Source organism: Mustela erminea, chromosome 6 (genome assembly GCF_009829155.1).
Source record: "Mustela erminea isolate mMusErm1 chromosome 6, mMusErm1.Pri, whole genome shotgun sequence".
Lineage (NCBI taxonomy): Eukaryota > Metazoa > Chordata > Mammalia > Carnivora > Mustelidae > Mustela > Mustela erminea.
The window spans coordinates 110,457,033-110,484,619 of record NC_045619.1 but is presented as its reverse complement, the minus strand read 5'-3'; the positions used below and the strand labels follow the sequence as shown (position 1 = coordinate 110,484,619).

Sequence of the window (27,587 nt, the reverse complement as noted above, 5' to 3'; positions counted from 1 at the left end):
TACAATTAAGGCATATTGAATTCAAGAATATAGTAATACATAACTCAATCTTTTCAGCACTTTTAATGACATAAGTACTTTCAGATTTATCCATTTATTAATACAATATTATTTTGTAGCACCTACTAAACCAAACACTGTTTTAGGTCTTAAGGGTACTATAGTAAATAAAACTTAAACATATTGATTATATTTTATAGGACGAGATAGAAAGTTTTTTAAAAGACAGGTGAGAAGATAGTGAATTAATTATATTCATGGGGAAAATAATTCAAGGGAGGACATGAAATGTTGAGTTGGAGTTGAAATTTTAGATTAGAGGACTAGTTAATGGAGAGATGACTTTTGAGTAAATATCTGAAGACATTGGAGCTAGCCACTTGGGTATTTATTGGCAGGGTATTCAAGACAGTGGAATAGCATGTGTTAAGGCTTGAGGTAGAAGTGTACCTGGAGTGTTTGAGGAAAAGAATACCTGTGTGGTTGGGGGTGAACAGAGTCACGTGGAGGAAAATAAGGGAGATGTTCATAAATGTAGCATAAACCAGACTCTAAGGGCTTGTGATGAATGGTAAAGGCTTCAGGTTTTACTTTGGAAAAGACAGGAAGTCTACCTCATTTGTCTTACATTGTAAACTTCTTCTATGAGGGAATAGATATGTAGGTTTTGTAAACAGATAGTCCTTGTCATAACCTCCAACTCTGAAGTTGCAGTATAAAAATAGCCAGAGATAATCCAAAAAAATGAAAGAATGTGGCTATGTTACAATAAAACTTTAACTACAAAAAAGCAAGATGACAGAATAAGAAATTATAGGTCCTCAGTTAATGACAACAGATGAACAAGAATACCTCTGTGAAAACTCTAGGGACCAATTGAGAAACTACAACAGTCAGGGCTTATAAAACCAAGAGGAGAGTCTAGTGAAAAAGGTAAGAAAATTTGCAGCATTTGTTACATGTCTGTGCCCCTGCCCTTGCAGCCTAATGCATAGAAACTCAGAGGAAAGCCTGGATAGGGAGCACCCTCCTTAGGACAGGAATAAAGGAATAGACCATGTATCCAGCATTCTTGCTCTTAAGGGCTGCTTAAGAAACTGGTTTCCATCTTACCTGATTCAAAGCATTGACGGAACCAGCATCGCAGTTTGGAAGCCGCTGAAAACAAAGGTAAGTATGATGCTTACTAAAATTGCTGTTCCTCACACAGAGACCATGGGGAGCAAGAAGTGAGTGAAAGTTTCACAGGTCCTAGAATCTCCAGCTAGGGTGATTGGTGAAGGTCTTCCCCTACACACTTGGTACAAAAACAATGTTTTGTTTTGGTTTTTGTTTTTAATTCCTAAATTTCAACAGAAGATTACAAGACAGAGAAAGAAATAGGTTAGTATGGTGTAATCAAAGAAACAAAATAAAACTCTAGAAACTGATTATAAAGAAACATACCTGCCAAAGAATTTAAAATGAAGATATTCATAAAGATATTCAATATCTGAAAGAGAACAGCAATGGACAATTAAAAAATAAAATAAAGGAATAAAATGAAAATATCAACAAAAGATAGCAACTATATAAAAGAACCATAAAGAAATTCTTGAATGAAAAATAGAATAACTGAATTGAAAAATTTATTAGAAGGCTACAACATCAGACCTCAGAGTCAGAAGAAAGAAAGAATCAGTGAACCCGAAGATAGTTCATTTGAAATAATCAAGTCAGAAGAGGGAAAAAAAATGAGAAAAAGCAGAGAGACCTAAGAGACTTATCAAGAGGACCTATATGCAGAATGTGGGAACGTCAGAAGAGAAAAAGGGCAAAGAGCTTACATGAAGAAATAACTGCCCAAACTTCACAAATCTGAAGAAAGAGATGGATTCAGAAGCTCAAAGTACTCCAAGAAAAAAAGAAATCCAAAGAGGACCATACTGAAACACTATAATTAAACTGTCTAAAGTTAAAGAAAAAGCATCAAGAGAAAGCAGTTTATCACATACAAGTGAACTCTTATAAGACTATCAGTGGATTTCTCAGTAGAAACCTTACAATAGGGCAATAGGAAACAGAATGATATAGTCAAAGTACTGAAAGAAAAAATATCTATCAATGTATCTGGCAAAACTGTCTTTAAAAAATGAATGAAAAAAAATGAAGGAAATTGAAGACTTTTTCAGATAAACAAAGACTGAGATAGTTTATTACCACTAGAACTGTTCTATGATAAATACTAAAGGAGATCCTTTAATTTGAAATGAAATGATAGTAGACAGCAATGCAGAGATTAATAGAAATTTAAGGTTCTCTAGGAAAGTACAATTTAATTGCACAAGCCACATTTCAGCTGTGCAGTAGTCAGAAGTGACTAGTCTCTACCATTTGGAGAGCATAGCTCTAAAGGTTAGAAAATCTGATTTTCTTTCTTTTTCTTTCAGTTGTCTAGCACTGAAATCTGCATTTATTTATTTTCATAAAGTACATTGTACTGAGAATTATGACATCACAATAAATCCAAATTAATTCAGTGTCTCTCAGACAAATTAGAGGGGAAAAAAAAAAAAAAAAAGCAGTAGAGAGGCTCAGCCTAGGAGCAGTAAGTAGTTCGCCAGCCCTTTTTTCAGTTATGTTTGTGATTTCATTTGGTAGATGAAATAACTGAGTCCTAAACATATAAGAAACATTCTACAAATAACCTAACAAGTTGCAAATGCTATTGGGCCTAAAATTCAGGTCCGTATGTTTCCAAATTCTTTCAGCTACATTATGTTACCTTCATAAAGACCTCTTGGTTTTGTAGACCAGTTGTTCTCAAAGTGTGGTCTATGAAACACATTCAGTGGTCCAATGAGGTAAAAAAAAATCCTTATAATAATACAATATCTTTCACTTGATCACATTTGCAAAGATGATACAAAAGCAATGCAGAGGAAGGGAGATATGAACTTGCTGGTACCTAAGCACAAATCAGGGCACCAGCCCATATTGTACTAGTTACTCATTGCATTTTTCCCCACCACATAGTCACAGGAACATTAAAAGCCAGTTTTACTTAAGAATGCCCTTGATGCAGTAGTTACAATGGTGAATTTTATAAAATCTCAACCCTTGAGTGCATGTCTTTGTAATTCCATGTAAACAAATGGAAAGTACTCATAAAGTACATAAGGTGTCTATGACAGAATGGTGGTTTTCTCCAGGAAATACACTTGAGTGACTGAGTTGTAAGCTGAACTAGCCATTTTTTTTAATGGAATACCAATTTATTTGAAAGAATGACTTGCAAACTAAAGTTATGTTTGTTTATTTTTGGAGGTAGAATTTATTTTCAGTTTTATTGACACATAAAATTGTAAGATACTTAGCATATGTGATGATTTGATATGTATGTATACATTGTGAAAGGATTCCCTCCATCCAGTAAATTAGTGCATTTGTCACCTCACATTTAATTTGGATAGCTGACTGACATTGGGAGAAAGAAGAATGTGCCCATTATTTCAAGAAAGTGGCTGACAGTCTTTGTGGCCAGTGACAAAATAAGAACTTTCAAGTTAAAATTATAATTTTGGAAAATTTATATCTGCCTCTGTGAGCTTGACATCTTTCTGATATTTAAAGACTATCTTGATGAGATCAGTGGCAAAATTAACCAATGTAATTTTTATATATTAAATGGTGTATTATCTCAACATTTGCAAAATCTGTGAAAATTAGCAAATCAATATTTTCCAAATTACTAATGCATGATGTTACAAAATCATGAGTGAATTAAAAGATTCCTTCAAAGCACAAGACAGGCTATTGGATTTAATGTAAGAGAGAATAGAAGCTGATTGAAAGGGTTTCAGATCTAGGTGTGCCTGGGTGGCTCAGTCTGTTAAGCATCTGCTTTCAGCTTGGGCCCTGGAATCAAGCCCCATGTCACGCTCTCCACTCAGAGGGGCACCTGTTTCTCCCTCTTCCTCTGCATGCCACGACCCCTGCTTGTGCTCTTCCCCCCACCCATCCCATCAAATAAGTAAATAATCTAAAAAAAAAGAAGGGTTTCAGATCTACCTATAATGAACACTTGAGAAACCACCACTTGTCAAGTTTTGATGCAATGTCTAAAAAGAATTTCTGTAAGATTTTTAAGGAGATCATTAAAATACTTCTCCTTTCCTTTTTTCCCCCCCAAATATTTTATTTATTTATTTGAGAGAGAAAGTGAGAGAGAGAGAATGAGACGGGAGAATGTCAGAGGGAGAAGCAGACTCCCCATGGAGCTGGGAGCCCGATGTGGGACTCGACCTCAGGACTCCGGGACCATGACCAGAGCCGAAGGCAGTCGCCCAACCCACTGAGCCACCTAGGCAGCCCCAATACTTCTCCCTTCTTAAGCTACATATATGTGTGGAGCTGGATTTTTCATATACTTTAAACAAAAAACAGAACAAAATAAACGCAAAAGCAGATATGAAAACTTGTATCTGCTATTGGGCAAGATATTAAGATATTTGCAAAACTATAAAACAGTATCATTCTTCTCATGAAGTTCTTTTTTCTTTGAAAAATATAGTTATTTTTTCAGAAAACATCATTAGTCATAACATGTAATATTTATCATTTTATTAAATACAAGAATATAATTCTTGAAAAGTTTCTCCTCCAATTTCTAATACTGTAAATATTTCTTGGTATAACCTACATAAACTCAAACTTGTTGTGGTCCTCAAGAATCCTTAAGACTGGTAAAAGGGACCCGAGACCAAAAGTTTGAGAATAACTTCTATAGACAGTTATAGAGGGTAGGTGTGCCTATGTGTGTGTGTGTGAGTGTGTGTATATGCTGTATGGTAAATTCTCAATTAACAGGAGGAAGGAGAAGGAATAAAAATTTTCTATTAACTGGCCTGTGTTTTCTTTGATCAAATTTAAGAGGATAGTAAAGAAATCATTAAACAAATCAATGTTGAATGTCTTCTCAATATAGAGTCAACATAAACTTTTACTTATATGACTATATGTGATCAAATCTGATACAATGTAGGATAGTAAAAAAGATCTCCTATTTTCAGGGGTTCTTATAAGAATAAATAATAACATTGAAAAAATGGGATATTAGATACAAAATCTTGTTGCATATGAAAATGCAATTTTTTAAAAGATTTTATTTACTTATTTGACAGACAGAGATCACAAGTAGGCAGAGAGGCAGGCAGAGAGAGGAGGAAGCAGGATCCCCACTGAGCAGAGAGCCCGATGCGGGGCTCAATCCCAGGACTCTGGCATCATGACCTGAGCCAAAGGCAGAGGCTTAACCCATTGAGCCACTGAGCCCCCCAGGCGCTCCTGAAAATGCAAATTTAAGTCAATACTATATATTACTTAATATGGCATTTCACAAATATTGGCTATCAGATTTATTATCTTATTTTTTGACCATCAGATTTAATTACTTAACTTGGCATATACATATTTCTCAAGCATCTGTCAGTACTGTATTAAACTCCATTATATACAAAGATGATTAAGACATATTCATTGTTAGTATTCATCAGAAATTCAAACATGATTTAAAAAATAAGAGTTCTATATTTTTCCCTTAGACCATTTTATTTTCTAAGTCTGTGGGTAAGTAAATAATTTTCTGTATCATAAGTTGATAATTCATCATAGATAAGTCTATTTGAACATATTCTGAAAATTCCTGATCACCTAAAATTGTGTATTTAGTGTCATAAAACAAATAGTACACATTAGCCTCTCTGAAGTCATGGATTCTTTTGAAAGTTCTCTTTTGGACAGAAATAAATAGCTCTTAAAAAGGAAACAAATAAATGAAATAAACAGTACTAAAATCACCAACATTAGCAATACCTGTCTTTCTACCTGACCAATCTTTGGCCCTGGACAGGAATGCTTTTTCCTGTAGATTCATCCACAGTGATTCATACACTAGGTTTTTGCTGTAGATTCATCCATGGTAGTGCTGTTTCCCTAATCGACTGGGGCTACTCCATCCTTCTCCCATTCTCCTGCCTAGGAAAGGATTTGCTTTGAATTATAGAACAGAAGTCTTGTATTTAGACCAAAGGGACATATATTCTTTGGCAGACTCTTGTTACGTGTCTTTTCCCCTACAAAGTCTAAAAGTCAGGTTTTGGGTATGCTTCATTCTGTTTTTAGAAGGACACAGGGTACTATTTTTTTTCTTTCATTTCTTAACATACACAAAATCAAGTCTCTGGTAGATGTAAATGTTAGAAAGTGGGACTTAGAGAAGTGATGTGAGAGTTAACAGATAGCTCTAATTTTGGAAAGAGAGCTTAAATATCTTAAGTTTCAGGGCTTTCCATAACTTTTAAAGACTTAGTTGAGTATTTGAGCTATCATCTATCCATTCAATTGATTGACCCAAAAAACAATAAAATGAGTCTGAAAATCACAACTTTATTCACTGTAAGAAATTTTTCAGTGTCATCAGGCATCCAGAATATGATTCTCATTAGTTGTCTTTAATTTTATTAACACCTTCCAAAGTATTGAAACCTGATCCACATTAATTAATTAATTAATTATAATTATAGTGCTTGATTGCAATTTAATCTTTTGCAGATGGGAAAGAATTCTTACTAAGCAATGACACAGAATCAATAGAGAAGTGCTGATTATAACACAGAAAAGAAAAGCCATAGGGTTGCCTGATGAGTGTTTTAGTCTTAAACACAGTTTCTTTTCTTTCTGTGCCTAAGCTCATTAGACAGATGAATTTTCCCCCTGATTACAACACCCACAAAAGGGCAAAGCAGAGAGAAAATCCACCTTCACTTGGTTTCAAATCAATCTGAAACCCTTTAGGCCTCAGTAGGTGCCCAAGGCACATTCTGCACCCATGTTATTTTTAGTCTATCGCTATTCTTCTGTTACTGGCAGCAAGATTGAAAACTGTCATGACTCTGAGCAAACCTGGTTATTTCAGAATACAGGCTTTCACAGCATTTCCCTCTAATGGCCCAGATTAGAAAAGAGAGGTTGTTTATACGTTTAAAAGGCCAAGGTCTCCTGAACCATCAAAGCAGTGGCTGGTGATTTTAGAGTAATACAACTTCCTGCTGTGTGTAATGGGTGAGTGTAGATAGACTGTGCTTGAGCTGGGCTGCCACTGGGCACAGATGCTAATTGGCAGTCTGTGAGGGACACTCAAGCAGTGGATGAGCCTTAGCACTTATTTCATTTAGAGTGAAATGTACTGTAAGTAACAAAGGACACATACACCTTCAATGCCTTCTATCTGGAATTTTTTTTTTTTTTTCCAGTGGATGGACTCAGAGATCAAATGCCATTATGTCACTTCCCATTTCTGTACTGACAACCATTTATAATGTTTTAAATAATAATAACAAAATAGTTCTTTGTAATTTGAATTTTGCTCTTTGAAAAGGCTTATTGGAGAGAAAATATGTTGAATTTATTTTATTAATAAAATTTTGCTTCAAGAAACTGTAAACACGAGAATGCATGCAGTTATCAACAACTCCTCTCACTACCTGATGGCCTTTCTGACATCACAGGCAGCTTGGTGCTTCCTATACAGTCCCTCAACCTCCACACCCTCTGTTTGTCTCCTATGCTCTGTCCACTAGTGAGTAAAGTTCATTACCTGTGTGTATGGTTATTCTATAATCCATGCTCTGCTGATATCCTCACAATGATCATGTGTTAATAATAATCTCATGCTTGCTGGGTAAAATACAATTACTTTTCTCAGTGCATCAGATGCGCAGATCATCCTGTGACATTCATGAGAGACTGTTGCCTGAAGAAAGGAGGTAAAACACAGAACAAAATAGGTACTGTCATTAATGCAAATCTTAAACAAGTCATAGAATTAGGTATGCTTTCTGTATGAAGCAAAAGTAGAACTGGAAAAGCTAAAATTAGAAATTAGAGCTGGACTATAAATACAGCCCCACTTATGATATAATTCACCAATAATGATACTGTAATAGTAAAATTATTTGTGGTCATTTGTTTCACATGTAGTACTAATTGATCTTTTTCTATGAAGTAAGACTCTGGCTAAGTCACTCTTTCTGGGCCTCAGTGTATTCATTATTTAATTTTATTCTTTTTAAAGATTTTATTTATTTATTTGACAGAGAGAAAGTGCTCACAAGCAGGGGAAACAGTAGAGGGAGAGGGAGAAGCAGGATCTCCACTGAGCAGGGAGCCCACTGCAGGACTCAAACCCAGGACCCTGGGATCATGACTGGAGCCAGAGGCAGTCACTTAACCTACTAAGCCACCCAGGCACCCACCTCAGTGTCTTTATATGTGGGAGAGAGAATGGATTCTAAAGTGCCTTCCAATTAAAACTATAATGATGTTTCTGTGATTTGTGCAGTGTCAAAAATATTCTCCGGGACACCTGGGAGGCTCTGTCCGTTAAGCATCTGCCTTTGGCTCAGGTCAAGATCCCAGAGTCCTGGGATTAAGCCTTGCATCAGGCTCCCTGCTCCTTGTGGAGCCTGCTTCGCCCTCTGCCTCTGCCTCTCTCTGTCTCTGTCTCTCATGAATAAATAAATAAAATCTTTAAAAAAATATTCTCCTAATATTGGAGTCTTATTGTAAAAGTCAAGACTTAATAATAATACTTGGGACAATGAAACAAAATAATTTAAGAGTCAGTTTCTGTTCTCTCAACAGTTACATAAACCCAGTTAATTACTCCCCTAGTATCACAGACATTTGACCAATTTAAAAAGCTGTTGCTCCACTCATCTCTGCTTTCACATTTTTAAAAAACTGAAGTGCTCACCTCAAATTAAAATTACCTTAAATTCATACATATTTTAAATTAGTCATATATTTTTTTTTAAGAAAAGGAAGAAGTATGTCAAAAACTTTAGGGATTATTATTGTCATAATTAAATCTATAATGTTTATAAAATGTTAACACAATTATTACAAGGGTAATACTTTTTTTCATCATGTTCTGTCTGGGCTTTCTATTCTAAAATTTTAAAAACCAAACTATTCCATTCCTTCCCTGTGTTTCTTTGGGCATTGTAACTCACCAGAAGAGATGTGTGTGTTTAGAAATCATTGATTGTGCCCTACACATGCACAAAACTCATCCTGTCATTCTAAACATCTGCATATCATACTCTAGGTCACTTTGTGTCATGACAAAATCCCAGATCCTTATGATGCTCCCCCTGTACATATAAGATTCCCTGTCATCTCCCATGTACACAAATTGCTCCAGTGTTCCCCAACACTCCCTATCTCCCTATGTAAACATATCTCTCTTATTCACTTAATTTTTTAAAAAGTTCTCTGATTTACTATTCTCATTTCCCTGTGTTTGCACTGACACTAACCACTACAGTCTGACTTAGCCCCTACTCTTCCACTAAAAATGCTCTCAATAAGATCAAAAGAGTGTACAATTGTCTTCTCTAACTCCATCTCTTTTAGCATTTGACACTTTTGACTTTGCTCCCCATGCTCTCAAATGTGAATTTGGTGACACAATTCTCCATTTATTCAGCCTTTACCTTCCTGGACCCTCCTTCTTATTCTCCCCAATACATTTATATCTCAGGGCTGAAGAGAACAAAGACTGATTTCTCAGTTAGGTTGTATAATCATTGTGTTGTCTCATTCTCTTCAGGTAGCCAGCAGTCAGGACAGTCTCTCTGAAGCATGCAGGTCACAGTAGCAGAGGAGAAAGTGAGCCCAGCAAAGAACAAACTGGTTACTAAAGCTTTTGCCATTTCATTTCTACCACATTTCATTGGCCAAAGCTAGTCACATGATTGAGCCTTACTCCCATTGGGCAGGGAAATAAAATCCTCATTCTAAGAGTGAAGGGAAAACAGATAACTGGTGGAAAATACCATCACATCCAAGCTCTCCTTTTGTCTACTGACTTATTGTTGTTGTTTCCTGCCCTATATCTCCTCTTTTCTTATGTGTATGATCCTTATGGTAGAGTTTATCCACAGTCAGGGTTTGGAATTGTCCTAGAAACTGGTAAGTCAAAAGTCTACCTACCATTTTCATCTCTTTTCTGAATTTCTGTCACTAGGTCCAAGCATGCATCCACCCAAGTTTGTTGTTTCCTGCCCTATATCTCCTCTTTTCTTATGTGTATGAGCCTTATGGTAGACTTTATCCACAGTCAGGGTTTGGAATTGTCCTAGAAACTGATAAGTCAAAAGTCTACCTACCATCTTCATCTCTTTTCTGAATTTCTGTCACTAGGTCCAAGTGTGCATCCACCCAAGTTTTAGTGATTCAAGGGATAGATAACTCTTAAGGTTTTGTGGAAAGGTGAAAAATTAGGATGAGACTGAGATAGGGACCGGCAGGAGTCCAAAATAACACATGCAAAGGTTCATATGTTTTGTAGGTTTACTTCTTAGTTGAAGTTTAATTACAATATTTGTTTATCTGTAAAATTAATAATACTACTACTAATAATTCCTACTTCATAAGATGGTTCTGAGAACTGAATTCATATATGTAAAATGCTAAGAATGATGGTTGGCTTATATAATCATTTTTTTACCCTCAGATTTTTAGCGTAAGAGGAAGTTTAGGTATTATTTATCCCTACTTAGACAGATGAGATAAATAAGGTCAAGAAAAATGCAAAGATTGACACAAAGCTGATAGCTAGCTATTGGGTGGACCAGCTCTAGCATTAGGCTTTCCCAATGCTCCACTCATCCACATTACAGGGATATCATATTGTCATTTTTTATGTGAACTATAAAAATTCAAAGATAGGAATGCAAACCGATGTTATCCAGTCATAGTACAGATTTTCTTCTGATTGTCTCCACTGCTAGAATCTGACATGTTTCATTATAAGTGCTACTCCACATAAGAGTCATGTGCTGGAAAGTTCGTACTCTCTTGAGAGAAGCCAAGACCTTGTGGCAGGATTTGGTCTATTGGTTTAATTTGGAAAGTTGCACATAACTTTCTGGTATCCCACAAATTAAAGTAGAATTACTATAATTTAGTTCCTAAGAGTACTGTGTGAAATCAAATTATATTGTATTACTATTGCTATAGCTATTCTTAAAAATATTCTTTTTTTTAAACCAATATCAATATGTGGAAAAGTTCAGAACTAGTCAAATACAGCCAAAATTTCTGTTTGTTATAAACAGAGAAGAATGTCTTGAGTGTAATAAGTTGTTTGGGCAAATCTGTTTTTGTCTGCTGTGACCAACTGTCCATTATATCTGTGTCTATTATGGACAGCATGTAATTTAAGAGCAGTGGTTTGTGAAGAATGAGGCAAATGCCAAGGTTGGGAGGGAAACCCAAGTTACTCTGTTAACCAAATTCATCTTAAAATAATTTCAATTTTTCAGCAACCTACCAATCTCTGCATACTTGGCTTTGCAATGTTATAAAATCAAAATGCTTTATTCAGCTAAAATATATACTTCATAGGGGAAAAAAGACTCCCCCTGTCCAGGAATACTTAATTTAAAAATTCTGTGTTGAGAAGATTTCAGAGATATCTGTAGAGACCCAGGCCCAAGAATACAGATCTATTAAATTAATTAACTAAAGATTATAACACAGGAGAAAACCTGTGAGCTTATGAATCTGTCAGCAAATCGGCTAGCAAACTTGCCCAGTTTTAACCCTGGAGGAAAACACTATCTTCATCATATTAGTCAGGAAACAGCACCACAATATTGATACTATCTCTGTTCTCCCAGGCGGTTTTTCATACAAACATCCTTTAAAAGACAGTCTGGGAAAAAGTTGCCTCTGGCAGTATAGAAACACCATGGAGAATTATCATGTTTCTTTTTATTGTTGTGTAGTATTCCATGGAATGGATAAACCACAATATATTTATCCATTCACCAGTAGAGCATTTGCATTATTTGGGGTTTGGTTAATAAAGCTCTTTTAAACATTCCTATATAATGTGTTGTGTGGATATTATGTTTCATTTATCTTACTGAGCATATAGTTGTGGGATTTCTGTGTCATATAATAAATACATATCTAATTTTTTGAGAAAGTTTCAAAATATTCTACAAAGTGGTTAATCATTTTGCACTTTCAGCAGCAAAGTACAAGAGTTTCAATTGTTCTGTATCTAAGTCTGCACATTAATTTAAACCCCTCTCCATATGAGCTAGTATCTTATTGTAGTTTTAATTTGATATTAAAAAAATTTTTTTAAAGATTTTTATTTATTTATTTGTCAGGGAAAGCGAGAGAGAGAGAGAGAGAGCAAGCAAGCACAAGTGCACAAGCAGATAGAGGCAGAGAGAGAAGCAGGTTCCCTGCCAAGCAAGGAGCCCAATGCGGGATTCGATAGGACCCTGGGTTCATAACCTGATGATGGTTAAGCAGTGGCTTAACTGACTGAGCCACCCAGGCGTCCCTTAATTTGATATTTTTAAGGAATAAAACTGCTGGATCTTTTTTTTAAATTTAATTGAAATTTATTTTTCTCAGTGATCCATAATTTATTGTTATGTTGGATCTTTTTATGTTTAAAAAGGATTTGCCTTTTTTTTTTTTTTACCATCTTTGGTTAAATTTTCATTCAAATCTTTCTTTTTAATACTCTAGTTAATTGTCTTCTTAACATTGAGTTGTAATTGTTGACATAGACTCTCTTTGACCAAACCTCAGATAGATTCTTCAGGCCCTCTTTTCACTTTTTGTTTTGTTTTGTTTTGTTTTGTTTTTGTTTTTCCTTTAAAAAAAATTTTTGTATCTGTTTTAACCTTCGATCTGTTTGAAGAAGAGCTTTCCATGTTTAAAAATTTGGGGAAAAAGGAATCCCTGGGCAACTGGTGCCTAGAATACCAACATCCTGTAGGTCTTGTGTTCATCTAATTGGCCCATCCACCTGGCAGGGGCTCCCACATGCCTCTGGAGAACACAACAGAAAGTGCTGGGAAAGGAAGGAGGGACATGGCTCAGCAGCTGCACCTCCCTGGACTCTTCTCTGTGTATACAAGAGAGGAATAGCACTCCCAGTAAGGCAGCCTCTAGGTGAAGCTCCCTTTTCTCCATGGCCTGCAGTGCCTGGTCCCAAGCCTGTATACTCAGGAGCCCTCCATCTCTATCTATTACCCATGATGCTGGATGTGCTATAGCAGCCTGTTCAGCATGTCCAGCGTATGGTCCTTCTCTAGCACAATGTTCTAAGAGTCTGTATTATGCTTCTGCCACTCTTCCACTTTGTCATTTAAGGAACCAATCTTGAAAATTCCCTCCACACTGGGAACCCCATCAGCCATAGTGAGCTCCCTTATGGAATCTCCCAGCAGGAGGCTGTGGTTTTGCCCGGAAGCTGCTGGACTTAGCCAGAGTTCTCACAAACAGAGTTGTTCTTGTTAGTTATCTGTGCACATGAGCTGGCTCTTGAGTCTCTGTAGGAAGCTGTCTTTCTCAAAGTCTGTGTAATTAGACACAGTGTGGATAATGGGGTAGAACACTTTCATCTGTTGGATAATCTCCTCTGGGAGATTGGGATATCACCAAGGTCTGTGGAAAAGATGAAAAGGAAAAAGTTATGTTGGTAGAGATTATTGAGGAATGTCTTGTCTTGAATCCCTCCCTAAGCATTGCATTGGACACTCTAACCACTTGGGCTATCTGAAACTTCTCAATCATCTGCTGGCATGGACAATCATGTGCTTTGGTCCACCAGTCCCTTAGATGAAGTAACTTCTCTATGATGGTGCAGTGTGGGTCAATCTCAGCTGGATAATAGTGGTGAAGGAGCTGCTTAAGCTCATTCCAGTATTGCTCACTGATGATCTTGCTGCTCTCTAGAATGTTGTAAGAAGTCCATCACTTCTTACAAGTCCATTCACTGCATGCAAACCTGCTCGAGTTCATGTCAAAATCAGAAATGACCTGTAAGTGGTCTCCTCCACCCCTGCAGTGGGTGCCAACAATCTCTTACCCCTGTCCAGACTGCCAACATCAGGACCCTGGTCCTCATCAGGATGTCACCTGTCCCAAGACCTGAGAAGCACTGATACCAGCTCTGCACTGGGCCCAGGGAGAGCTCAGGGCAGCACAGCAGCTCTATGAGGCTGGGATACAGGGGTGGGAGGTGGATGAAAGGAACTCCAGCCTGGTTTAGGGTGCCTACTGGCCAGGGTGGCATGGAAGGGACAGGTTGGGGCGAGGGGGAGGCTTGGAGAGCCTTGCGGATCTGGGCCTACCTCTGACATTTCATTCTGCCTCACCTCTCTGCCATGGCACTCCTGGCTCTCTTTTTGATTAGGCCTCATCCTTGGACCTTGTCTTCAGCCTTCACCGTCTAGTTGTGGCAAGAATGTTGCTAAATTTGTTAATAGAGAATCCTCTGTCTTTGATATCTGATCACCCTTGATATCTAATCAGATTCCTCATCCTCCATTTTTGATGTCTAAGCCCTTGGATTGCCTTCATTTTGTACAGATGGTCTTAAAGATACAGTCAGTTTAGCAAGAATAAACCTACCCTAGATATCCCTTCATAAGTGATTTTCTACCCACCAACTCCTCCACCTGCTTGATGTCTGTAAGTCCCCAGCTGTCTCTGCTGTATTTACATTTGGGCCAAATCTCTCCCAGTTGTGATAGTCCTAACACCATTTGATATAGTTCTGAACGAGTCTTCCTTACTGTTTTAACAAGTAGCAGAATAATTTTTTAACAGTGTTTTTTTATGTGTTCTAGATACAGTCCATAATCTATTGTGTATTTTGAAAATATTTTATCCAAGTCCATGCCTGGCATTCTTATTTTTTATAATTGTCTTCTGGAGTACAAAAGTTTTTAGTTCTATTGAAGTTACATTTTATGAATATTTCTTATATACTTCAAGCTCTTTGTTTCTTGTTAGAAATCTTTGCCTAACCCCAAGGTCACAAAGGTATTCTCTTTTTTATATATAGCTTCAGCTCTTACATATAGGTTTATGATAATTCTGCATTTAATTTTCACTTATGTTGTCAGGTAATGTTCAAGATTTTTTGTTTCCTTTTTTTAAATGGATATTTAGTTTCAGCATTTTTTTTTAAAGATCTTATTTATTTATTTGACAGACAGAGATCACAAGTAGGTAGAAAGGCAGGCAGAGAGAAAGGGGGGGGATGCAGGCTCTCTGCTGAGCCGAGTCCGATGCAGGACTCGATCCCAGGACCCTGAGATCATGACCTGAGCCGAAGGCAGAGGCTTTAACCCACTTAGCTATCCAGACACCCTAGTTTCAGCATTATTTATTGAAAAATTTTTTCTTTCATGTTTGAAGTGCTTTAATGCCTATGTCAAAAATCAGGTAATTATATCAGTGTGGGTCTATTTTTGGACTTTATGTTATTACTCCATTAATCTGTTTATCTTTACATTAGTACCATACCGTCTTGGTAATTGTAGCATTCTAATAAATGTTTTTTTTTTTTTTTTAAAGTTTTTGTTTAAATTCCAGTTAGTTAACACACAGTGTTATACTAGTTTCAGGTGTACTATATAGTGTTTCAACAACTGCATACATCAGTCAGTGCTCATCATGACAAGTGCCCTCCTTAGTCCCCATCACCTATTTCACACATCCCCTTCCCATCTACATCCTGGTAACCATCAGTTCATTCTTTACAGTTAAGAGTCTGTTTCTTGGTTTGCCTCTCTCTCTCTCTCTGTTCCCCTTGCTCCTTTGTTTTGTGTCTTAAATTTGAGCAAAATCATATAGTATTTGTCTTTCTCTGACTGACTTATTTCTAGTAAGATTTGATAGCAGGTACCGGAAGTTTTCCAAATTCTCTGTCTCTCTCTGTCTTCTGCTTATTCTAAGTTCATTGAATTTCCACAAAAATATTAAATCAGCTTGTCATATTTCCTAATTGTGATTGTGTTGAAACTATGGAGTTTCAATTTTGGAGAGATTTGACATCTTAGTAAAATTGAATGCTCTGTTCTGTAAATGTGTTATATTCCTCTATTTAATTAGGACTTCTTTAATTCCTGTCAGGAATGTTTTAAGTTGTCTAGGTATATGTCTTATATAAATTTTGTTTAATCTATATTTAAGCATTTACTTTCTGATTCATCGTAAATAGTATTATTTAAATTCAATTTTTTTCCGATATATGATAATAAATGGATTTTTGTTACCTGTGACTTTGCTAAACTCATCCTCATAGTTGGTTTGTAGATTTCTTATGCTTTTCTAGACAATAATATTGTCTGCATATAAAGAAGTTTTATATTTTTGCATATATTTTTTGTGGGTGTATGTGTGTTCATTGCCTTATTATACTGTCCTCCAGCACAAATACGAGTGGAGTAGATGGGAATGGACACTCTCACCTTGTCAGTCTTTAGGGTCCAAAGCAAAAGGAACAGTACTTCACTGTTAAGTAAGATGTTAAATGAAGATTTTCTGTTTGTGTCCTTTATCAGTTTATCACATTTTGACATGGATTTTTATGATGAATATGTAAATTTTCTCAAATGCTTTGGTGTAGGTAATAAGATAATCACATGTTATTTTTAAAAATTATATTATTATAATTATTGCAGTGTTTTATTTTTGAATATTAAGCCAATTTTGCATTCCTGGTATAATTTCACACTTTAGTTATGCTATATTATCTATTTTATATATTGCTACATTTAATTTGTTAATACTTTTTGAAGCATTTTTATATTTATGTTTATCATTTTCTTATTATGTCTTTTTTTCTGGTTCTCCTACCAGAGTAATGCTGTCCTCATTAAACAAACTGGGAGATGTTGGCTCCAGTTCTATTTTCTTAAAGAATGTCTATAGGTCTATATACCTTTTTCTTAAATATTTCACTTCAATTGTGAAGCAACCAGAGCTTGGAATTTTCTTTGGGAATATTTTTAACTATGAGTTAAATTTTTTAATAGTTGCAAGGCTTTATCACTACAGAAGTTTTTTTCTGCTTGTCTTTTCTATCAATTACTGAGGGAGGATTATTGAAATCTCAATTATTTGTTTGTTTCTATGAATTCTAGTAGATTTTAATTTTTTTATCTCTGAAATTTCCATTTGAATCATTTTTAATCTTCCATTAAGAAATTTTTCTTCATTATCTTTATATTTTCCTTTACATTCTTAAGCATACTTATCATATTCTAATAGCTGCTTATTTATTTTATTATTTTATTGAAGTGTAATTAACATACAGTGTTATATTAGTTTCAGGTGTACAATATGATGATTCAGCAATTCTATGCATTTGTCAGTGCTTATCAAGATGACAGTATTCTTAATCTTCTTTATCTATTTCACCTATCCTCATACTAACCCCCCTCTGGTACCTACTGGTTTGTTTTCTGTATTTAAGAGTCTTTTTTTTTGTTTGTCTGTTTTTTCCTTTTTTTAAATTTGTTTTGTTTTTTAAATTTCACATATGAATGAAACTGCATGGTATTTGTCTTTTTCTAACTGTCTTATTTCACTTAGCATTATACTCTGTAGGTCCATCCATGCATTTGCAAATAGCAAGACAATTCTTTTTTATGGTTAAGTAATATTCCAGCATATGCATATCTATCTATATATATTTATATCTATATCCAGCACATTTTCTTTATTCATCTGTGGATAGACACATGGGTTGCTTTCATATATTATCTTGTAATTACACTGTTTCTTCTTTTTGTGTCTGTTACTATTGATTACTTTTTCTCTTATTATGTGTATATTCCTGCTTCTTTGGTAAGTTTCTAGTGATTACCAGATATCATAAATTTGTATGTTGAGTGCCAGAGTTTGTTTCATTCCATTAAGAAATGTTGAAATTTGTACTAGCATGCAGTTACTTGCATATAATTTCAATTCTGTTAAGTTTACTTATTATTTTAAGTGTGGCATGTACATAGCTCTTGGGCTAACTTTCTCCACTATAATGATGACAGCCTTTTGAGGAGTTTTTCTAATGCCCCACATATGATGAGGTCTCTTTACTTTGGCTGAAGAAACACAAATTGTTCCCATCCTTGTGTTACTCTGAGAATTGTTCAGTTGATTATTTTACGGATGTTCTTTCCAAGCTTATGGAGATTCCAGATATTGACTTAAGTCAACACTCAAACACAGAGGATTCCTCAGCCAATGTCTGGAATTCTGTGTGTGTGTGTATGTATGTGCATGTGCATGTATGTCCCTATTTTTTTTCTCAAAATTGTTTTAATCCTTGTTATGTATAATATACCCTGATATTTTCAATTCTGTTTTCTGTTTTTTTTAATTTAATTTTTTTCAGTGATCCAAAATTCAATGTTTATGCACCACACCCAGTGCTCCATGCAATATGTGCCCTCCTTATTTTCTCGTATTCTGTCTCGAAATTTCTAGCTGCCCCAGTTTCACTGAACTGTGTCTCTCTCTGCAACTCAACCAAACATCCCATCTCTATTTGGGTTCTCCCTCTCTGCCTTTCAGCCTGAAAACTACCTTTAGGAAGGAAGCTTGTTCACTTGTTTCTTTTCCTCCTGTGCTGTATGATGTCCAATGCCTATCCATTTTTTTTTTCATAATAGTTAAGCTTCTTTATTTACAAATTCTATTTTGTAATTCACATACTTGCTAAAATGTATTTGTAATCCCAAAATTGGCATTAACAGTGTTTTTGCACCATTTGCAACCATACATAGGATAGGGGAAAGTTTGAGTTGTCCAACATGCATTTTCCTGCTGAAGACCAAGAGTATGCTCTGCCTTCTTGTTTCAATTCTCACACTCATAGCCAGGGTTCTTTTCCTGGTCTGTTTGGTTCACATTTTTTTTTTTTTTTTGCATTTGTCTGTGTGTGTGTGTGTGTGAATGAGTGTTTTGGATGGTGATTTCACTGCTTAAAATGGCCCTTGAGCATGGTGTTGAAACACTATCTAGTGTTTCTAGAAACAGGAAGCCTGTGATGTGTCTTAGGGAGAAAATATATTGGTTAGATAAGCCTCATTCAGACAAGAGTTATACAGCTATTGACCATGAGTTCAAGGCTAATGAATCAAAGAATATATGAAATAAGGTATTTTGAAACAGAAACATACATAACACTAGATCTCCTACTGATGGGTTGATGAAACTGTTTGTAACCAGTGTCTCTGATCTAATTCCTTCTTCATTTAGAACATAGAGATACATTCATCTCTGCCCTAAGTGAATATATACATATACATATATACATATATATTAGAAAAGTAAATTTTAAAGAAAAATATGCATTTAACATTTCAGACAAGACCTCTTTCTCTCTCCCCCCAACAAAATAATTAACACTAAGTAACTTCTTGATAACATGCAATCATTGTTTCTATTTCCAAATGTGCACTAGACATGTTGTTATATTACTAATTTCTTGACACATCAGTAATTAGATTCTAAACTGGGCACTTCTTGTATCTATCATCAAACTCAATAATGGTCACAATCTCCAGACATCCCTACATTAATAATTGCTTATATTTAGGTGTGTCTGTGTAACTGGAAGTTTGTCTACTTTGCCTTCTTGAGAACTGGGTCTTGTATTTACAAAACTATAGTTTTCTCCTAACATCTAGCAAAGAGCTACTCATTTAATGGGTAGTACTTATACACCCCCAACTCATTCATACATGTATACTGTGCCACATTCTTAAAAGGCCTGTAAAACTGTATGTATTTAAATCAGGGATAACCTTATATGCCCTTCCACACAGTCTGAAATCCTACTATTAATCATTCACCTATTTGAATTAGTTAAGTCTGTTGTATAAAAAAAGTTAACTAACTAAATAGCTATTGATTATGTCCAAACTTTGCAACTTAGCAGTATAACAAATACAGTATTGTGGTAATTACACATTTTAATTTATAAGGAGGGCTCTGTGTTCAAAGAGTCAGTTTTTAAAATAAACCATTTAGAGGTAGGAGGGAAGATGGCAGGAGTAGGGGACCTCATTTCATCTGCTCCCTAGAGTTCGGCTAGATATCTGTCAAATCATTCTGAACACCTGTGAATTTAGGCTGAGATCTAAGGAAATAATGGTGCAACTCTATAAATAAGCAATCACTTTTTGCAAGGTAGGAGGTGCAGAGAAGTGAGTGAATCTAAGGGGATATATTGGAAGATATACAGCAGGTGGGAAGGAGCCTCCGGAAGACAGCTACCAGAAAGTATATACACCAGAGTGCAAAATCAGAACTTTTAGAAGTTTGCTTCTGTAAGGAATGACCCTCCCTGAAGGGTCCTCAAGTGGTGAAGTGGGGCAGAACCCTAGGTAGGACACTGTAGTCTCAGGATCCCCAGGGTCATGGAAAGAATGGGAGAGGCTGACTGGGCAGAGTTCCCAACCACTGGAGCAAGGAAACTGGCTACAATCAGCGAGGCCAAAAGTGGGCTCTCAGCTCAGTTGCCATCGTCAATGAACTACAGTACTATCCCAGGACCACTTTCTGAGCTGGTTTGTTGCAGAAGGCAGAAACTCAGTAATTCTCATGCTTCCCCAGGGAGGATCTGTGCAGTGTGCACTATAGGAGCCTGTAGGGTTTGGTGAACACAAAAGTGATTGACTGCTGGGGCCCCTGGGTGGCTTAGTCATTAAGCCTCTGCCTTCAGCTCAGGTCATGATCCCAGGGTCCTGGGCTTGAACCTTGCATTGGGTTCTCTGCTCGGTAGGGAGCCTGCTTCCCCCTCTCTCTCTGCCTATCTCTCTGCCTACTTGTGATCTCTCTCTCTCTCTCTCTGTCAAATAAATAAATAAAAGCTTTAAAAAATGATTGGGGGGTGCCTAGGTGGCTCAGTGGGTTAAAACCTCTGCCTTTGGCTCAGATCATGATCCCAGGGTCCTAGGATCAAGCCCCACATCGGGCTTTCTGCTCAGCAGGGAGCCTCCTCACCAACCACCTACTTGTGATTTCTGTCAAATAAAAAAATAAAATCTTAAAAAAAAAAATGATTGACTGCTTTTCCCTAGGATTCACTGAAGAGTTGGGGCCTCAATCTTTCATTTCCAGGGCTGGAGATCAGGGGGCTGCCATTTTAATTTTTTCTTTCTTTCATCTTTTTTCTTTTCTTTTCTTTTCAGATCCTCTAAAGCATCACAGAAATCCTTCAGTGGACAAAAGCTACATAGAGCAACCCAAAGCAGCTTACACTGAGCCTGGTTTCATGGAGGGGATAGTGCACTCCACCCAGACAAAGACACCTGAGAATCAGTGTAGCAGGTCTCTTTCCAGAAGACCAGCAAGAACATCAAGGTAATAACAAGTTTATGGATCACATAGAACTGAAAAGCTGCAGCACTAGGGGAAAAGAGTATATAGAATTAGAGGTTTTTTCCTCTTGATTTTTTTGTCTTTCAATTTAAAATTTTCTTTTTCATTTTTTCTTTTCAATTAGCTTCTTATTTTATCAACCCATTTTAAGTCTTTTCTTAATTTTAATTTTTACATTTACATTTTATAGATATATTCTTCATTTTTGGCTTCCTTTTACTGTGTTCACTTTTATTTTTGTGTACATATGAATTTTACTTTCTTTACAATTTTGGGATCAAGGGTCTTCTAATAAAGACCAAAATACATCCAGGGCCAAGAGCATTATCCTGTTCTACCTGTATAATTGTATTCTCTCTTCCCCCTCCTTTTTTTTTTTTTTTTTCTATTTTTGGTTTCTGTTCTCTTCTCATTTGTCTAGTGTATATTTCTCTGGGGTTGTGGTTAATTTATTTTATTCTTTTTTGTCCTCTCATTCATCTATTCTTTCCTGGAGAAAATGACCAGAAGGAAGAATTCCCAGGAAAAAGAACAAGAGATAGTACTCACTGTCAGAAACATAATAAATATCAGTATTAGTAAAATATCTGAGCTAGAATTCAGAACAACAATTATAAAGATACTATCTGAGCTTAAAAAAAAAAAGCATAAAAGCCATTAGAAAATCCCTTTCTGAAGAAACAAAAGAACTAAGATCTAATCAGGTTGAAATCAGAAAGGTTATAGCTGAGATGCAATCAACAATGGAGGTTCTTATTTCTAGGCTAAATGAGACAGAAGAAAGAATAAGTAGATAAGGATGATTTTATTTACTTATATATTTATTATTTACTTATTTAGATAATTTTTCCAAGGGAAAATTTTGGGGAACAAAGAAAATGAGCAGAAGAGAGATAAACAATTACTGGATCATAAGAGGAAGATTAAAAAAATCAGTGATATCATACTCAAAGGGTCTGTCCAACAAGAAGATTTAACAATTTTAAATATCTATGCCCCTAACGTGGGAGCAGCTAACTATATAAACCAATTAATAACAAAATCAAAGAAACACATCAACAATAATACAATAATAGTAGGGGACTTTAACACTCCTCTCACTGAAATGGACAGATCATCCAAGCAAAAGATCAGCAAGGAAATAAAGGCCTTAAACGACACACTGGACCAGATGGACATCACAGATATATTCAGAACATTTCATCCCAAAGCAACAGAATACACATTCTTCTCTAGTGCACATGGAACATTCTCCAGAATAGATCACATCCTCGGTCCTAAATCAGGACTCAACCAGTATCAAAAGATTGGGATCATTCCCTGCATGTTTTCAGACCACAATGCTCTAAAGCTAGAACTCAACCACAAAAGGAAGTTTGAAAAGAACCCAAATACATGGAGACTAAACAGCATCCTTCTAAAGAATGAATGGGTCAACCGGGAAATTAAAGAAGAATTGAAAAAAATCATGGAAACAAATGATAAGGAAAATACAACGGTTCAAAATCTGTGGGACACAACAAAGGCAGTCCTGAGAGGAAAATATATAGCGGTACAAGCCTTTCTCAAGAAACAAGAAAGGTCTCAGGTACACAACCTAACCCTACACATAAAGGAGCTGGAGAAAGAACAAGAAAGAAACCCTAAACCCAGCAGGAGAAGAGAAATCATAAAGATCAGAGCAGAAATCAATGAAATTGAAACCAAAAAACAATAGAACAAATCAACGAAACTAGGAGCTGGTTCTTTGAAAGAACTAATAAAATTGATAAACCCCTGGCCCGACTTATCAAAAAGAAAAGAGAAAGGACCCAAATAAATAAAATCATGAATGAAAGAGGAGAGATCACAACTAACACCAAAGAAATACAAACTATTATAAGAACATACTATGAGCAACTCTACGCCAACAAATTTGACAATCTGGAAGAAATGGATGCATTCCTAGAAACATATAAACTACCACAACTGAACCAGGAAGAAATAGAAAGCCTGAACAGACCCATAACCAGTAAGGAGATTGAAACAGTCATTAAAAATCTCCAAACAAACAAAAGCCCAGGGCCAGATGGCTTCCCGGGGGAATTCTACCAAACATTTAAAGAAGAACTAATTCCTATTCTCCTGAAACTGTTCCAAAAAATAGCAATGGAAGGAAAACTTCCAAACTCATTTTATGAGGCCAGCATCACCTTGATCCCAAAACCAGACAAGGATCCCATCAAAAAAGAGAGCTATAGACCAATATCCTTGATGAACACAGATGCGAAAATTCTCACCAAAATACTAGCCAATAGGATTCAACAGTACATTAAAAGGATTATTCACCACGACCAAGTGGGATTTATTCCAGGGCTGCAAGGTTGGTTCAACATCCGCAAATCAGTCAATGTGATACAACATATCAATAAAAGAAAGAACAAGAACCATATGATACTCTCAATAGATGCTGAAAAAGCATTTGACAAAGTACAGCATCCCTTCCTGATCAAAACTCTTCAAAGTGTAGGGATAGAGGGCACATACCTCCATATCATCAAAGCCATCTATGAAAAACCCACCGCAAATATCATTCTCAATGGAGAAAAACTGAAAGCTTTTCCGCTAAGGTCAGGAACACGGCAGGGATGTCCATTATCACCACTGCTATTCAACATAGTACTAGAGGTCCTAGCCTCAGCAATCAGACAACAAAAGGAAATTAAAGACATCCAAATCGGCAAAGAAGAAGTCAAATTATCACTCTTCGCAGATGATATGATACTATATGTGGAAAACCCAAAAGACTCCACTCCAAAACTGCTAGAACTTATACAGGAATTCAGTCAAGTGTCAGGATATAAAATCAATGCACAGAAATCAGTTGCATTTCTCTACACCAACAGCAAGACAGAAGAAAGAGAAATTAAGGAGTCAATCTCATTTACAATTGCACCCCAAACCATAAGATACCTAGGAATAAACTTAACCAAAGAGGCACAGAATCTATACTCAGAAAACTATAAAGTACTCATGAAAGAAATTGAGGAAGACACAAAGAAATGGAAAAATGTTCCATGCTCCTGGATTGGAAGAATAAATATTGTGAAATGTCTATGCTACCTAAAGCAATCTACACATTTAATGCAATTCCTATCAAAGTACCATCCATCTTTTTCAAAGAAATGGAACAAATAATTCTAAAATTTATTTGGAACCAGAAAAGACCTCGAATAGCCAAAGGGATATTGAAAAAGAAAGCCAACGTTGGTGGCATCACAATTCCGGACTTCAAGCTCTATTACAAAGCTGTCATCATCAAGACAACATGGTACTGGCACAAAAACAGACACATAGATCAATGGAACAGAATAGAGAGCCCAGAAATAGACCCTCAACTCTACGGTCAACTAATCTTCAACAAAGCAGGAAAGAATGTCCAATGGAAAAAAGACAGCCTCTTCAATAAATGGTGCTGGGAAAATTGGACAGCCATATGCAGAAAAATGAAATTGGACCATTTCCTTACACCACACACAAAAATAGACTCAAAATGGATGAAGGACCTCAATGTGCAAAAGGAATCCATCAAAATCATTGAGGAGAACACAGGCAACAACCTCTTCGACCTCAGCTGCAGCAACATCTTCGTAGGAACAACGCCAAAGGCAAGGGAAGCAAGGGCAAAAATGAACTATTGGGATTTCATCAAGATCAAAAGCTTTTGCACAGCAAAGGAAACAGTTAACAAAATCAAAAGACAACGGACAGAATGGGAGAAGATTTTTGCAAACGACATATCAGATAAAGGACTAGTGTCCAGAATCTATAAAGAACTTAGCAAACTCAACACCCAAAGAACAAATAATCCAATCAAGAAATGGGCAGAGGACATGAACAGACATTTCTGCAAAGAAGACATCCAGATGGCCAACAGACACATGAAAAAGTGCTCCATATCACTCGGCATCAGGGAAATACAAATTAAAACCACAATGAGATATCACCTCACACCAGTCAGAATGGCTAAAATCAACAAGTCAGGAAATGATAGATGCTGGCGAGGATGCGGAGAAAGGGGAACCCTCCTACACTGTTGGTGGGAATGCAAGCTGGTGCAGCCACTCTGGAAAACAGCATGGAGGTTCCTCAAAATGTTGAAAATAGAACTGCCCTATGACCCAGCAATTGCACTATTGGGTATTTACCCTAAAGATACAAACGTAGTGATCCAAAGGGGCACGTGCACCAATGCAGTGCACCAGTGCAGCAATGCAGTGCACCAGTGCACCAGTGCAGCAATGTCCACAATAGCCAAACTATGGAAAGAACCTAGATGTCCATCAACAGATGAATGGATCAAGAAGATGTGGTATATATACACAATGGAATACTATGCAGCCATCAAAAGAAATGAAATCTTGCCATTTGCGACAACATGGATGGAACTAGAGCGTATCATGCTTAGCGAAATAAGTCAAGCAGAGAAAGACAACTATCATATGATCTCCCTGATATGAGGAAGTGGTGATGCAACATGGGGGTTTAAGTGGATAGGAGAAGAATAAATGAAAGTTGGGATTGGGAGGGAGACAAACCATAAGTGACTCTTACTCTCACAAAACAAACTGAGGGTTGCTGGGGGAAGGGGGTTTGGGAGAAGGGGGTCGGATTATGGACATTGGGGAGGGTATGTGCTTTGGTGAGTGCTGTGAAATGTGTAAACCTGGTGAAACACAGACCTGTACCCCTGGGGATAAAAATATATGTTTATAAAAAATAAAAAATTTAAAAAAATCAGTGATATCATAAATGGAAACAATATTAGAATTACTGGGGCCCCAGAGGAAGAGGAAAGAAGGGGCAAAAGGTATATTCAAGCAACTTATACTGAGAACTTCCCTAATCTGGGGAATCGAGATATTCAAATCCAGGAAGCACAGAGAACCCCCCTCAAGATCAATAAAAATGGATCAAGACCCCAGTGTATAATTGTGAAGCTTGTAAATTTCAGAGATAAAGAGAAAATTCCAAAAGCAGCTTGAGACAAAATGTCCTTAACCAACAAGGGTAGGAACATTAGACTGGCAGAAGACATATCTATACAGACTTGGCATGATATACTCAGGGTAGTAAATGAGAAAAACATTCAGCCAAGAATATTTTATTCAGCAAAGCTTTCATCCAGAATGGAAGGAGAGATAAAGAGCTTCCAGGACAAACAAAAACTAAAAGAATTTATTATCACTAAGCCAACCCTGCAAGAAATATTAAAGGGAGTCTTATAAGCAAAGAGAGAGCCAAAAAGTAACAGATCAGAAAGGAAAAGAGACAATACATAGAAATAGTGATTTTACAAGTAAAAAAATGACAATAAATTAATATCTCTCATTAGTTGCTCTGAATGTAAATAGGCTAAATTCTCCAATCAATAGACACAGGGTATCAGATTGGATAAAAAAGCAAGAACCATCGATATGCTGTCTGCAGGAGACTCATTTTAGAACCAAAGACACCTCCAGACTGAAAGTGAGGGGATGGAAAACCATCTGTCCTAGTAATGGACATCAAAAGAAAGCTGGGGTAGCAATCCTTATTATCAGACAAATAAGATTTTAAACCAATGACTGTAGTAAGGGATGAAGAGGGACACTATATAATACTTAAAGGTTCTATAAAAAAAGAAGATCCAACAATTATAAATATATATGCTCCTAACTTGGGAGCAGTCAATTATATACACCAATTAATAATAAGATTAAAGAAATGTATTGATAATAATAGAATAATAGAGAACGACTTTAACACTCAACTCTCAGCAATAAAGAGATAATTTAAGCAGATCAACAAAGAAAGAAGGGCTTTCTTTGAATGACACACTGGATTAAATGGGCTTCACAGATATATACTGAACATTCCTTCCTAAAACAACAGAATACTCATTCTTCTTGAGTGCACATGAAACTTTCTCCAGAATAGACCACATACTGTATCATAAATCAAATTGCAATCAGTACCAAAAGCTTGGAATTATCCCCTGCATATTTTCAGAACACAATGCTTTGAAACTTGAACTGAATCACAAAAGGAAAACTCAAACATTTGGAGGTTAAGGAGCATCTTAACTAAAGAATGAATGGGTCAAACAGAAAATTGAAGAACTAAAAAAAAAAATTATGGAAACAAATAAAAATGAAAACACAACAGTTCAAAACATTTGGGATGCAGCAAAAGGGGGTCCTAAGAGGAAAGTACATAGCGATACAAGCCTTTCTTAACAAACTATAAAAGTCTCAAATATATAAGCTAACCTTATTCCTAATGGAGCTGGAGGGGAAAAAACAAAACAA

General features: G+C 36.3%; 1 pseudogene; it reads right to left on the bottom strand.

The window, feature by feature from the left end:
• Positions 1-13,079: 13,079 nt before the first annotated feature.
• LOC116593620 lies at positions 13,080-14,279 on the bottom strand (annotated as a pseudogene).
• Between the last annotated feature and the right edge of the window lie 13,308 nt (positions 14,280-27,587).